This window comes from Coenobita brevimanus, chromosome 109, assembly GCF_032717465.1.
Source record: "Coenobita brevimanus isolate Jiangsu-jjx chromosome 109, ASM3271746v2, whole genome shotgun sequence".
NCBI classification, from domain to species: Eukaryota; Metazoa; Arthropoda; class Malacostraca; order Decapoda; family Coenobitidae; genus Coenobita; species Coenobita brevimanus.
Window position 1 is genome coordinate 589,850 of NC_137062.1, and position 10,506 is coordinate 600,355.

A 10,506-nucleotide genomic window follows, 5' to 3' on the forward strand; every position below is an offset into this window, starting at 1 on the left:
ACACACACACACACACACACACACACACACACACACACACACAGATATAGTCATAAACACAGAAACTAACAGGAATTACACATGCACAGAGTGACACACACACACACACACACACACACACAACAAATATAGAAACAGAGAGAAAGAGAGAGAGGAAGGGAGGGAGATACATGCACACTGACAAGTTCAAACAGCCAGATGCTATGAGAGAGAGAGACGCACATTGATAAGAAACATCCGGCCGCTCACAAAGAGATACACACACACACACACACACACACACACACACACACACACACACACACACACACACACACACACACACACACACACACACACACACACACACACACACACACACACACACAGTCACCTCCCTTGCTCATTCACCATACTCACTCCTGTCCCTTGTCTCACCTCAGTCAATTACTTCCTCATTTTACTCGTTGGCTCATCTTACTCAGCTGACACGCCTCATTCACCTCACTGACTGACTCAGGCAGGAAAGAACCAACGAAGAGAGGAAAGCACAGTCACCCAGGAGCAGCACTACATCGAGTGAGTGGATGGTGAGGCATAAAAATGTTTGTCCTATTCCAGTTTATTTCACGTAGCTCAGCGGCAGAAAATTTCAAATACTTTTTCAAAGGTCGTTGGGGAAAATTGCCATTAACCATTTTTGAGTTAACCATTTTTTGTGTTAACCATTTTTGAGTTAACCATTTTTTTGAGTTAACCATTTTTTGACAACAATTTTTTGAGTTAATTTTTTGAGTTAACCATTTTTTGAGTTACCGTTTTTTGAGTTAGCATTTTTTGACAACCAATTTTTGACAACCATTTTTGAGTTAACCAGTTTTTGAGTTAACCATTTTTGAGTTAACCAGTTTTTGAGTTAACCATTTTTTTTAGTTATATAACCACTTTTTACTTAACCAATCTTTAAAACCGTTTTTTGAGTTAACCATTTTTTTAGTTAACCATTTTTTTGAGTTAACCATTTTTTTCAGTTACGCGAGAGATACTATGGCAGCGGTTGTTGTATTTTGGGTTATATAATTCAGGAAATATTTACTCCTGCAGCCAAGCCAATAACTATACAGTATAACACAAGGTTCATCATTTATCTGTACAAGTTTAGGAATTTATCAAAAATACAAGACTTGGCAAAACTTGGTGTGGTTTGTTGTATATTACCGAAAAAATGTTAAAGTCAATCTGTCTATCTACCTATTGCCACACGCCTTAATCCAGTAAGGGGTGGCCACAAACAAATCACCTCCATGTCGCCCTGTCCCCCGCCATGTCGCTGCCCTCCCCCCAGCTCACACCCTCTCTCATACACCTCTCCACTCCATCCCTCCATCTCATCCTCGTATTATAAGGACAGGTTAGGGTTCAGGTTTTGGTCTGATGGGGACTGAGGGCTTCCAACTGACGGCTTCCAACTGAGGGCTTCCAACTGGGGCTTCACTGGGGGCTTCCAACTGGGGCTTCCAACTGGGGCTTCCAACTGGGGCTTCCAACTGGGGGCTTCCAACTGGGGCTTCCAACTGGGGGCTTCCAACTGGGGCTTCCAACTGGGGCTTCCAACTGGGGCTTCCAACTGGGGGCTTCCAACTGGGGCTTCCAACTGGGGCTTCCAACTGGGGGCTTCCAACTGGGGCTTCCAACTGGGGCTTCCAACTGGGGCTTCCAACTGGGGCTTCCAACTGGGGCTTCCAACTGGGGCTTCCAACTGGGGCTTCCAACTGGGGCTTCCAGCGTTACGACTGGGTTCTTTTTCCAGTCACTTGACCTAAAATTGCCATATCTTCATCCTGAAATAACTCTATCAGTACATTAACACTAGACTATAATGCCAGTCACGAAGAAGTGCTGTGAAAAGGATGGAGAAAGAGACTATAATGCACACCAGAACGACGGTGGGGGGGGGGACGGCAAAATGAACACACAGACTCGGTAACACACTCTCTCTCTCTCTCTCATCAACCAGCCACTATTCCTAACCTGTGAGAGGCTTGGAATCTTCATCTGCTGATAGATGTGTTATATGTATGTGTGTGTGTGTGTGTGTGTGTGTGTGTGTGTGTGTGTGAGAGAGAGAGAGAGAGAGAGAGAGAGAGAGAGAGAGAGGTGTACAATCAACCCAAAAAGTAACATTGTGATATATGGGCCGCCCTGTTATTATAAGTCTAATATTGTACTTAGTTATTACTATGGCTCGAAATCACATCGTCACTTGTTGGCTGATACATTTTTTTGTGAGGCAGACTGACAAATGAGGAAGTGAAGGAGCGTTGTGGTGTGGATGTGGATGTGATAGGAAGCGTTAGGAGAAATAAAGGGAGGTGGGTTGGCCATGTGAAGAAGATGGAGAGCGAGAGACTAACGAGGAGAGTGTAACTATATGAGTGAGAATAATGTGGAGTTGTATGGAGAGACTGACAAATGAGGAAGTGAAGGAGCGTTGTGTTCTGGATGTGGATGTGATAATGAGCGTTAGGGGAAATGCACTGAGGTGGTTTGGCCATGTGGAGAGGATGGAGAGCGAGAGACTGACGAGGAGAGTGTATGTGAGTGAGGTGGAGGGAGGGAGAGGGAGTGGGAGGCCGTGGATGAGATGGAGTGGAAAGGTATATGAGAGAGGGGTGTGTGGGCTGGGGGGAGGGCAGTGAAATAGCGGGGGACAGGGCGACATGGAGGCGATTTATTTGTGGCCACTTCTTACGGGATAGGATGTATGGGGAGAGAGAGAGAGAGAGAGAGAGACTACTGACTGCAGGACACCACAAGCACTGACAAAAAGCTTTACCATAAACCTTCCTCTCTTCCTCCCTTTCACTTTCTTTCTCCCTTCCCTCCTCTTTCTTTCTTCTTCTCTTCCTTCCTCCTCCTCCTCTTTCTTTCTCTTTTCCCTCCTCCATCTCTCTCTTTCTCTTTTCCCTCCTCCATCTCTCTCTTTCTCTTTTCCCTCCTCCATCTCTCTCTTTCTCTTTTTCTTCCTCCTGCTCTTTCCGTCCTCCTTCTCCTTGTTTCTCTTGTCCCTCCTCCTTCTAATTATTCCTTTTTCCCCCCCTCCTCCTCCTTCTTTTTCTTTTCCCTTCCCCTCCTCCTCCTCCTTCTTTTTCTTTTCCCTTCCCCTCCTCCTCCTTCTTTTTCTTTTCCCTTCCCCTCCTCCTCCTTCTTTTTCTTTTCCCTTCCCCTCCTCCTCCTTCTTTTTCTTTTCCCTTCCCCTCCTCCTCCTTCTTTTTCTTTTCGCTTCCCCTTCTCCTTCTTTCTCTTTTCCTCCTCCTCCTCCTTTCCCTCTTCCTTCTCCAACTTTTCCCTCCCACTTTTTCTCTCCTCCTCCTCCTTCTTTCTCTTTCCCTCTAGTTGTCCTTCCTTCTCTTTTCCCTCCTTCCCCATCTCCTTCTTTCTCCTTGCCTTCCTCCTCCCCATCCTCCTCCTCCTCCTCCTTTTTCCTCTTCCTCCTCCTCCTTTTTCCTCTTCCTCCTCCTCCTTTTTCCTCTTCCTCCTCCTACTTCTCCCTCTTACTCTCTCTCTCCTTCTCCTCTTTCTTTCTCTTTTCCCTCCTCCTCCATGTCCTCCTCGTCCTCGTGCTTGTTGGGTTGGAGGGGCAGAGTGAGCAGCGTGTATTCATCAGCGTGCCTGAAGGCCAGCTCATCAGTGTAATGGTGGGGCAATATCTGCACACCCTGGCATCTCCTTGCAGCCCTCCTGTCCCGCCCCACCACACCCGACCACTGGCTACCACACTGGTTTGGTCTAGAATTGCAGGCCAGTGAGTGTGGTAAATAATAATAATAATAATAATAATAATAATAATATCCTGTCCCGCCCCACCACACCCGACCACTGGCTACCACACTGGTTTGGTCTAGAATTGCAGCCCAGTGAGTGTGGTAAATAATAATAATAATAATAATAATAATAATAATATCCTGTCCCGCCCCACCACACCCGACCACTGGCTACCACACTGGTTTGGTCTAGAATTGCAGCCCAGTGAGTGTGGTAAATAATAATAATAATAATAATGATAATAATAATAATAATATCCTGTCCCGCCCCACCACACCCGACCACTGACTACCACACTGGTTTGGTCTAGAATTGCAGGCCAGTGAGTGTGGTAAATAATAATAATAATAATATCCTGTCCCGCCCCACCACACCCGACCACTGGCTACCACACTGGTTTGGTCTAGAATTGCAGGCCAGTGAGTGTGGTAAATAATAATAATTTAATACTAATACTAATAATAATAATAATAATTATAATGATGATCAATCAATCTATCTATCTATAGCCAGACGCCATAATCCCGTAAGGGGTGGCCGATTGACTTTAAGTTAGTTGTTTTACGGGGAGGGGCACTAACCCTCCGCCAACCCATTTGTTGACACGTAGGAAACACGTATGTGTTGGTTATATGGTTCCCACCCAGCACTGTAAATGGTTTCCTGGCTTACAGGAAACCATTAGGCTTGTCAATGTAAAGCCACCTGAAAAGGAAAGAAGAGTAATAAAAAGTGACAGGAAAGATGGGAGAAATAGGAAGAGAGGACAGACACAGAAAAAGAATGATGAAGGTGAAGAAAGAAGTAGGCAACACTACATCAAATGAGTGGATGATGGTGGCCACCACCTACCACCATCATAATAATAATAACAATAATAATAATTATAATAATAATAATGATGATGATAATAATAATGGTGGCAGTAGTAGTAGTAGTAGTAGTAGTGACTGCTGATCTGGTAATGAACGTCACCTTGCAAATCTTACATCGTCATCCATCCACCAAATTTGGCTAAAATCTTATCAGAACAGATTTATTTTAATAACCCCTCACACACACCGACTTTGGCCTTGACCTGTGACCTTGACCTCTGAGTATTTGTCCTCAAGAGCCAGTCACTTCACTTCAGTCTTATCCTCCAGCCTTGCCCCAGGTTTATCTATAATGAACTCAAGTTAATGTTCTCTCTCTCTCTCTCTCTCTCTCTCTCTCTCTCTCTCTCTCTCTCTCTCTCTCTCTCTCTCTCTCTCTCTCTCTCTCTCTCTCAAACTTTCACCTAGCCCTCAAACCTTTACCTTTTATTTACTTTCCTAAAAAAAAAAATAATAATAAAAAGCACGTTTCGTTCTAGGCTGTCACTCAATCCTTCCACCTAGTTTGGTTAAAATCGGATAACAACTGAGTTATCTCATGGTATGAACTATTCTCTTGGGGGTTCCTCTGTGAGAATAGTTCTGGCCAGAAGATAACTTACGCAGTTTTTATCGGATTTTACCCAAGCTTGGTGGATGGGTTGAGGATCAGCCCATGACAAAAACTATTATTAATGAGGGCATTGTAAAAGTTCAAGTCCACACAGCATGGTCAAATTTCGGCCCTTGTGTGTGTGTGTGTGTGTGTGTGTGTGTGTGTGTGTAACAAACATTTCGATTAGTTTTGATACATAGCACCTTCTCATCCTGGAACAGCGGTCTCCATTTTTAGGGATTTACAGGATTCGTTCACTCAAAAATCTACCAGCTTTTACTGCTCTCTATCAACTCTGCCGTTTTTAAGGTTGTCGGTTTACTCTACACTGGGGACTATCGATCTATGGTGGCGTGGATCAACAGCCACAACAGGAATACGGTAGACAGACAGCGTCAAAGGAGTATAATAGATTGACAGCCACAAAAGGAGTACGGTAGAGGAGACTGACAGCGCCAAAAGGAGTATGGCAGAGTAGGATGACAGTCACAAAAGGTTAGAATACTCTGGCCGCTGCAAGAGGAGTAGAGTAGATCGGTAGTCGCCAAAGGAGTACGGTAGAGTACGTAGCTCTTTGCAAGAGTCGGGAACACTCCTTTAGCGGCTATCAGTCTACTTTATCTTAACTTACTCCTTTTGCGGTTGCCAATATAATCTACCGTACTCTTTTTTCAATCTACTCTACCTTACTTTTTTCAATCAACTCTGCTATAGGCCTACTCCTTTTCAGGCTACAGTGGCCTACTCTCAATCAATTTACCGTACCGTACTTTTTTATGCGGATGGCGACCGTCATCTGTTGCCTTCACACAGCTGTTCACCAAAATATAAACAAGAGTAGACTGCATAGGAATCTTGTTGACACTCACTGACAGAATCAACCTTGTAAGGTAAGTATACAGGTGAGCGGCTGTGTATGTAGTTATTTTATGTTTAGGAGGGTAAATAGGAGAAATTTATAATGTGTTTAGGAGGGTAAATAGGAGAAATTTATAATGTGTTTAGGAGGGTAAATAGGAGAAATTTATAATGTGTTTAGGAGGGTAAATAGGAGAAATTTATAATGTGTTTAGGAGGGTAAATAGGAGAAATTTATAATGTGTTTAGGAGGGTAAATAGGAGAAATTTATAATGTGTTTAGGAGGGTAAATAGGAGAAATTTATAATGTGTTTAGGAGGGTAAATAGGAGAAATTTATAATGTGTTTAGGAGGGTAAATAGGAGAAATTTATAATGAGAGTAGTGGGTGGTTAGTGTGTTTGGAGCAGCCCAGGTCCCGCTACCTTCACTGACAACTCACTAGGTATATTTTTGTGGTGTTTAAAGCCCCCTTGTAGCAAACATTAGCATTATCAGTATATTTACAGTTAGTGAGATGTTTCAAGTCTGTGTGAAGTGTTTGTAGGTAATTTACTAAGGGCTAATTGACCGACTTGACACATTTGATGCTGTAATGGCCCGGTGTATAGTGTAACTGTACAAGATAATTATGGCAAAGGTTGTGAGTGTAAGTCATAGCTGTGGTAGTTCACCTGACACAATGGCCTGAAACAAGCTGTGGTAAAATTATAGTTTCAGCCAGCCACACAACTACCAGATTTTGATCCATTTTTGTGGTATTTTAGACAATTGGGTATTATTTTACAAGTGGACAATATACAGTTTTGGTATTTTAGCACCAGTATCGTATAGTATAGTCCCTAAGGATCACAAATAACCCCCATTACCCCATTCGGAAATTGATTATTACTCCCCTAAGATAGGTTAGGTATGTTGGGTTGGGTTTGGTTAGTTTTATTGTGTTCGGTGAGGGGCATTTCCGACAAAAATGAAAGTCAGAAACATTTGAATCACATCAAAAACTGCCAGAAAAATATATTGCACTATCTGGGGGGTGTATTGTCCACTTGTAAATATTTACCAACAATTGTAAGACATTTTTGTGGCATTTTTCTCATAAACTATTTTTGTTCTGCTCTTGAAGGTAACTTAACCAATTCTTCAAGAGTAAAATAAAAATACCTGTCATTTGTGACAACTATGCCATAGAAGAAAAGTGTCTCTAAAATCTATCTATCTATCTATCTATAACCCGACGCCCTAATCCCGCAAAGGGTGGCCGCAGACAAAACGCCTCCAAGTCACTCTGTCACCCACCATTTGACTCCCCTCCCCCCAACTCACCCCCCCCTCCCTCATATACCTCTCAACTCCATCCCTCCACCTCATCCTCGGTCTACCCCTCCCTCTCCCCCCCTCCACCTCACCTACATATACCCTCTTAGTCAATCTTTCATTCTCCATTCTCTCCACATGTCCAAACCACCTCAGTGTATTTCTCCTAATCTTTTCAACCACATCCACATCTACCCCACAACGTTCCTTCACTTCTTCATTCGTCAACCTGTCCCTCCATGTCACTCCACATGCTCCTCTCAAGTAACTCATTTCCACTGCTCTCACTCTTGACTTGTTCCCCTCTTGCAATGTCCACGCCTCGCTTCCATACGTCAGGGTAGGGATCACAATACCATCATGCAGTGACTTCTTAACTTCCATACTCTAAAATACAGTACCTAAAAAGCGGATCAACAGCTCTTAATTCTGCGGCAGACTAAAACCAGACATGGGCATGATAAAAAAAATGATTATGATTTGATTTTGATTATATATCGTCTGGAATATTTTTTGATTGTGATTAAATTATGATTACTTGTTTTTCGTTTTTCTGATTATGATTTGATTATGATTACTTGAGTTTTGTATTTTTGGTTATGATTAGATTTTGTCTATTTGTACGTGATTATGATTAGATTATGATTATAATGACATTTCACTGTGATTATTTATAGAAAAATAATGATTAGCAATGATTAAGGACAATGCTTAAATAGTTAGCAAATTACATCTAGTAGGTGCACCATTCCATATTTGAGTACAGTAATAACCGTTTAAATCACTTACCGGTACTAATGGTATTAAAAACTTACATTTTGTGTGAGGGGTTTGATTGGTTTTTGCTGTAATATATTCTATCTATCTATCTATTGCCAGATGCCATAATCCCATAAGGGGTGGCCATTTGACTTTGAGTTAGTTGTTTTACAGGGAGGGGCACTAACCCTCCACCAACCCACTTGTTGACACGTAGGCAGCACGTATGGTTTGGTTATATGGTTACCACCCAGCATTGTAAATGGTTTCTTGGCTTACAGGAAATTATTTGGCTTGTCACTCAATGTAAAGCCACCTGTAAATGAAAGAAAAGCAATAAGAAGTGATTGGAAAGATGGGAGAAATAGGAAGAGAGGAGGACAGGCACAGAAAACGAATGATAAAGGCTAAGGAAGCAGTAGGCAGCACTACATCAAGTAAGTTTCATTCATTCATTCATTTCAAATCATGGTCGCTCAAGTCTTCCATAACTATATTAATATGTTGGGCACAACAAAAATGAAAACAAAGAATTGCTTTGTGCAAGATAAATATAGAACTGAAAAGTATGATTATACACTGGATTTCTTGTAGGCTAGATTTGATGTAAGCTACGGTACATTACTTCTCAGTTATATATTGGTTGCGCTTGATAAACATCAACTCCTCAAAGCGAACATCTGTCATTCTGCATCGCTCAGGATGAAAGACTTTCCCAGCAATAGAGCAAAATCTCTCAACTGGAGCTGATGATGCGGGATACCGGTACACAGATATTGGAGAGCCAGTATTGTTAGTTCAGGTACCGTACTGTTGACTGGTTCTGTTGCCAGAAGAGATGGGGATCACTGTCATCATCTGTTGTTGGCTGACTCAGGTAGGATTCTACTTGTGATGAAGTTGTAGATAGGAAAGAGCTCGTTGATGCTGATGGTATCATAAATCTGAACAGCTTGCACTTCTTCTTTGGTGGGGCGTCCTTATTTTCCTGAAGGGAACCCTTCTCTTCATTAGGCATAATTTCATCTACTTTAGACCTCAGTAGAGATTTCATGACCTTGACTTCTTCTGGTGAGCACCAGTCCACCTTAAAGCCTGGATCTAGGAGTGAAGCCAGCTGAAACATCTCCATGTCATCATAGATTTTCAACCTTCTCTTGATTGAGCTTTTGAGAGTAGTAATCGTCTTTGACATGTATGTCTGTGATAGTTGTTCAAGCTCGGCTTTCAGTCCACGAATACATGGAATTACTTTGCTTGACGTTACAACATTCTCTCCCTGATACTCTAGAGTTGCTACTCCAAATGGTGTCAAGATGTCTGTTATTTCCTTGATGAAATTAAGTTCATATTTGGTTAGCTTTACTGGACAATCTAACTGATCAAGCTGGACTGGATCAATCTTCAGAAGGGAGCGAAGCATCTTGTTACTGATGTTCCATCGGGTTGCATTTTTGGCCTGAGGTCTGCATTCATCTTCAAGAATGTCAGATGCCAGTGCAGAATGACAAATGTGTGATACTAGACTTGAGGCTTTTCCAGTGACTCCTGATACAGGTCCTGCTTCCTCGAGCCCATCTTTCACAGTATTTTGTAAATTATGAACAAAACATCTGACATGCTCAGGCAAGAGCTCCAGGAACTTCTCATTGTTATCAGGAATGTCAAAGGCATCATCTTCCTCTTCACTTTCACTGTCTTGATTAGTGTCTGGATCGTCCATACCTGGAAGTGTCACAAATGCTTTAAGCATATTGCTGGCACTGTCGGTACAATTGTCAGAATCTTCTTTTCTAGGTTAAAGCTAGTGATGATTTCAGTGAATGTGGCATGAATCTTTTCTGCAGTGTGGGACCCTTTGAATCTCCTGCAAGCTAACATTGTTGACTGGAGCTGGAAGTTTTCAATGAAATGACATGTGATGCCAGTGTACGAATGCATCTGTCTGTTTGTCCAAAGATCAATTGTAACACAAAGATACCCAACAGAACGAAATTTGTCATTGAGATCTCTCTATCTCTATCTATCTCTATCATTGAGATGTTCTTGTATTTTTTGAGTGTGAGAGGGAAGAAGCTTGCTGCTGAGCTCCTTGTGGCTTGGGATACTGTAGCAGGGCTGGGCCTTGTTTAGAAGGGCTTGAAAGTTAGGATCCTCAACTCTTGAAAGAGGTTGGAGAGAGCCGGCAATGAAGCAAACCAGTAACTTATTCATTTCCTTTTGGCAGGCATCACTGTTGCTCCATTTTTTCTTAGTACAAGATACCCCGAAGTCAGTTACTGGAGCTGGACCCCCCAT

At 42.4% G+C, this 10,506-nt stretch overlaps 1 pseudogene; it reads right to left on the bottom strand.

The window, feature by feature from the left end:
- Positions 1 to 9,001: 9,001 nt before the first annotated feature.
- LOC145417147 (E3 SUMO-protein ligase ZBED1-like) lies at positions 9,002 to 10,506 on the bottom strand (annotated as a pseudogene).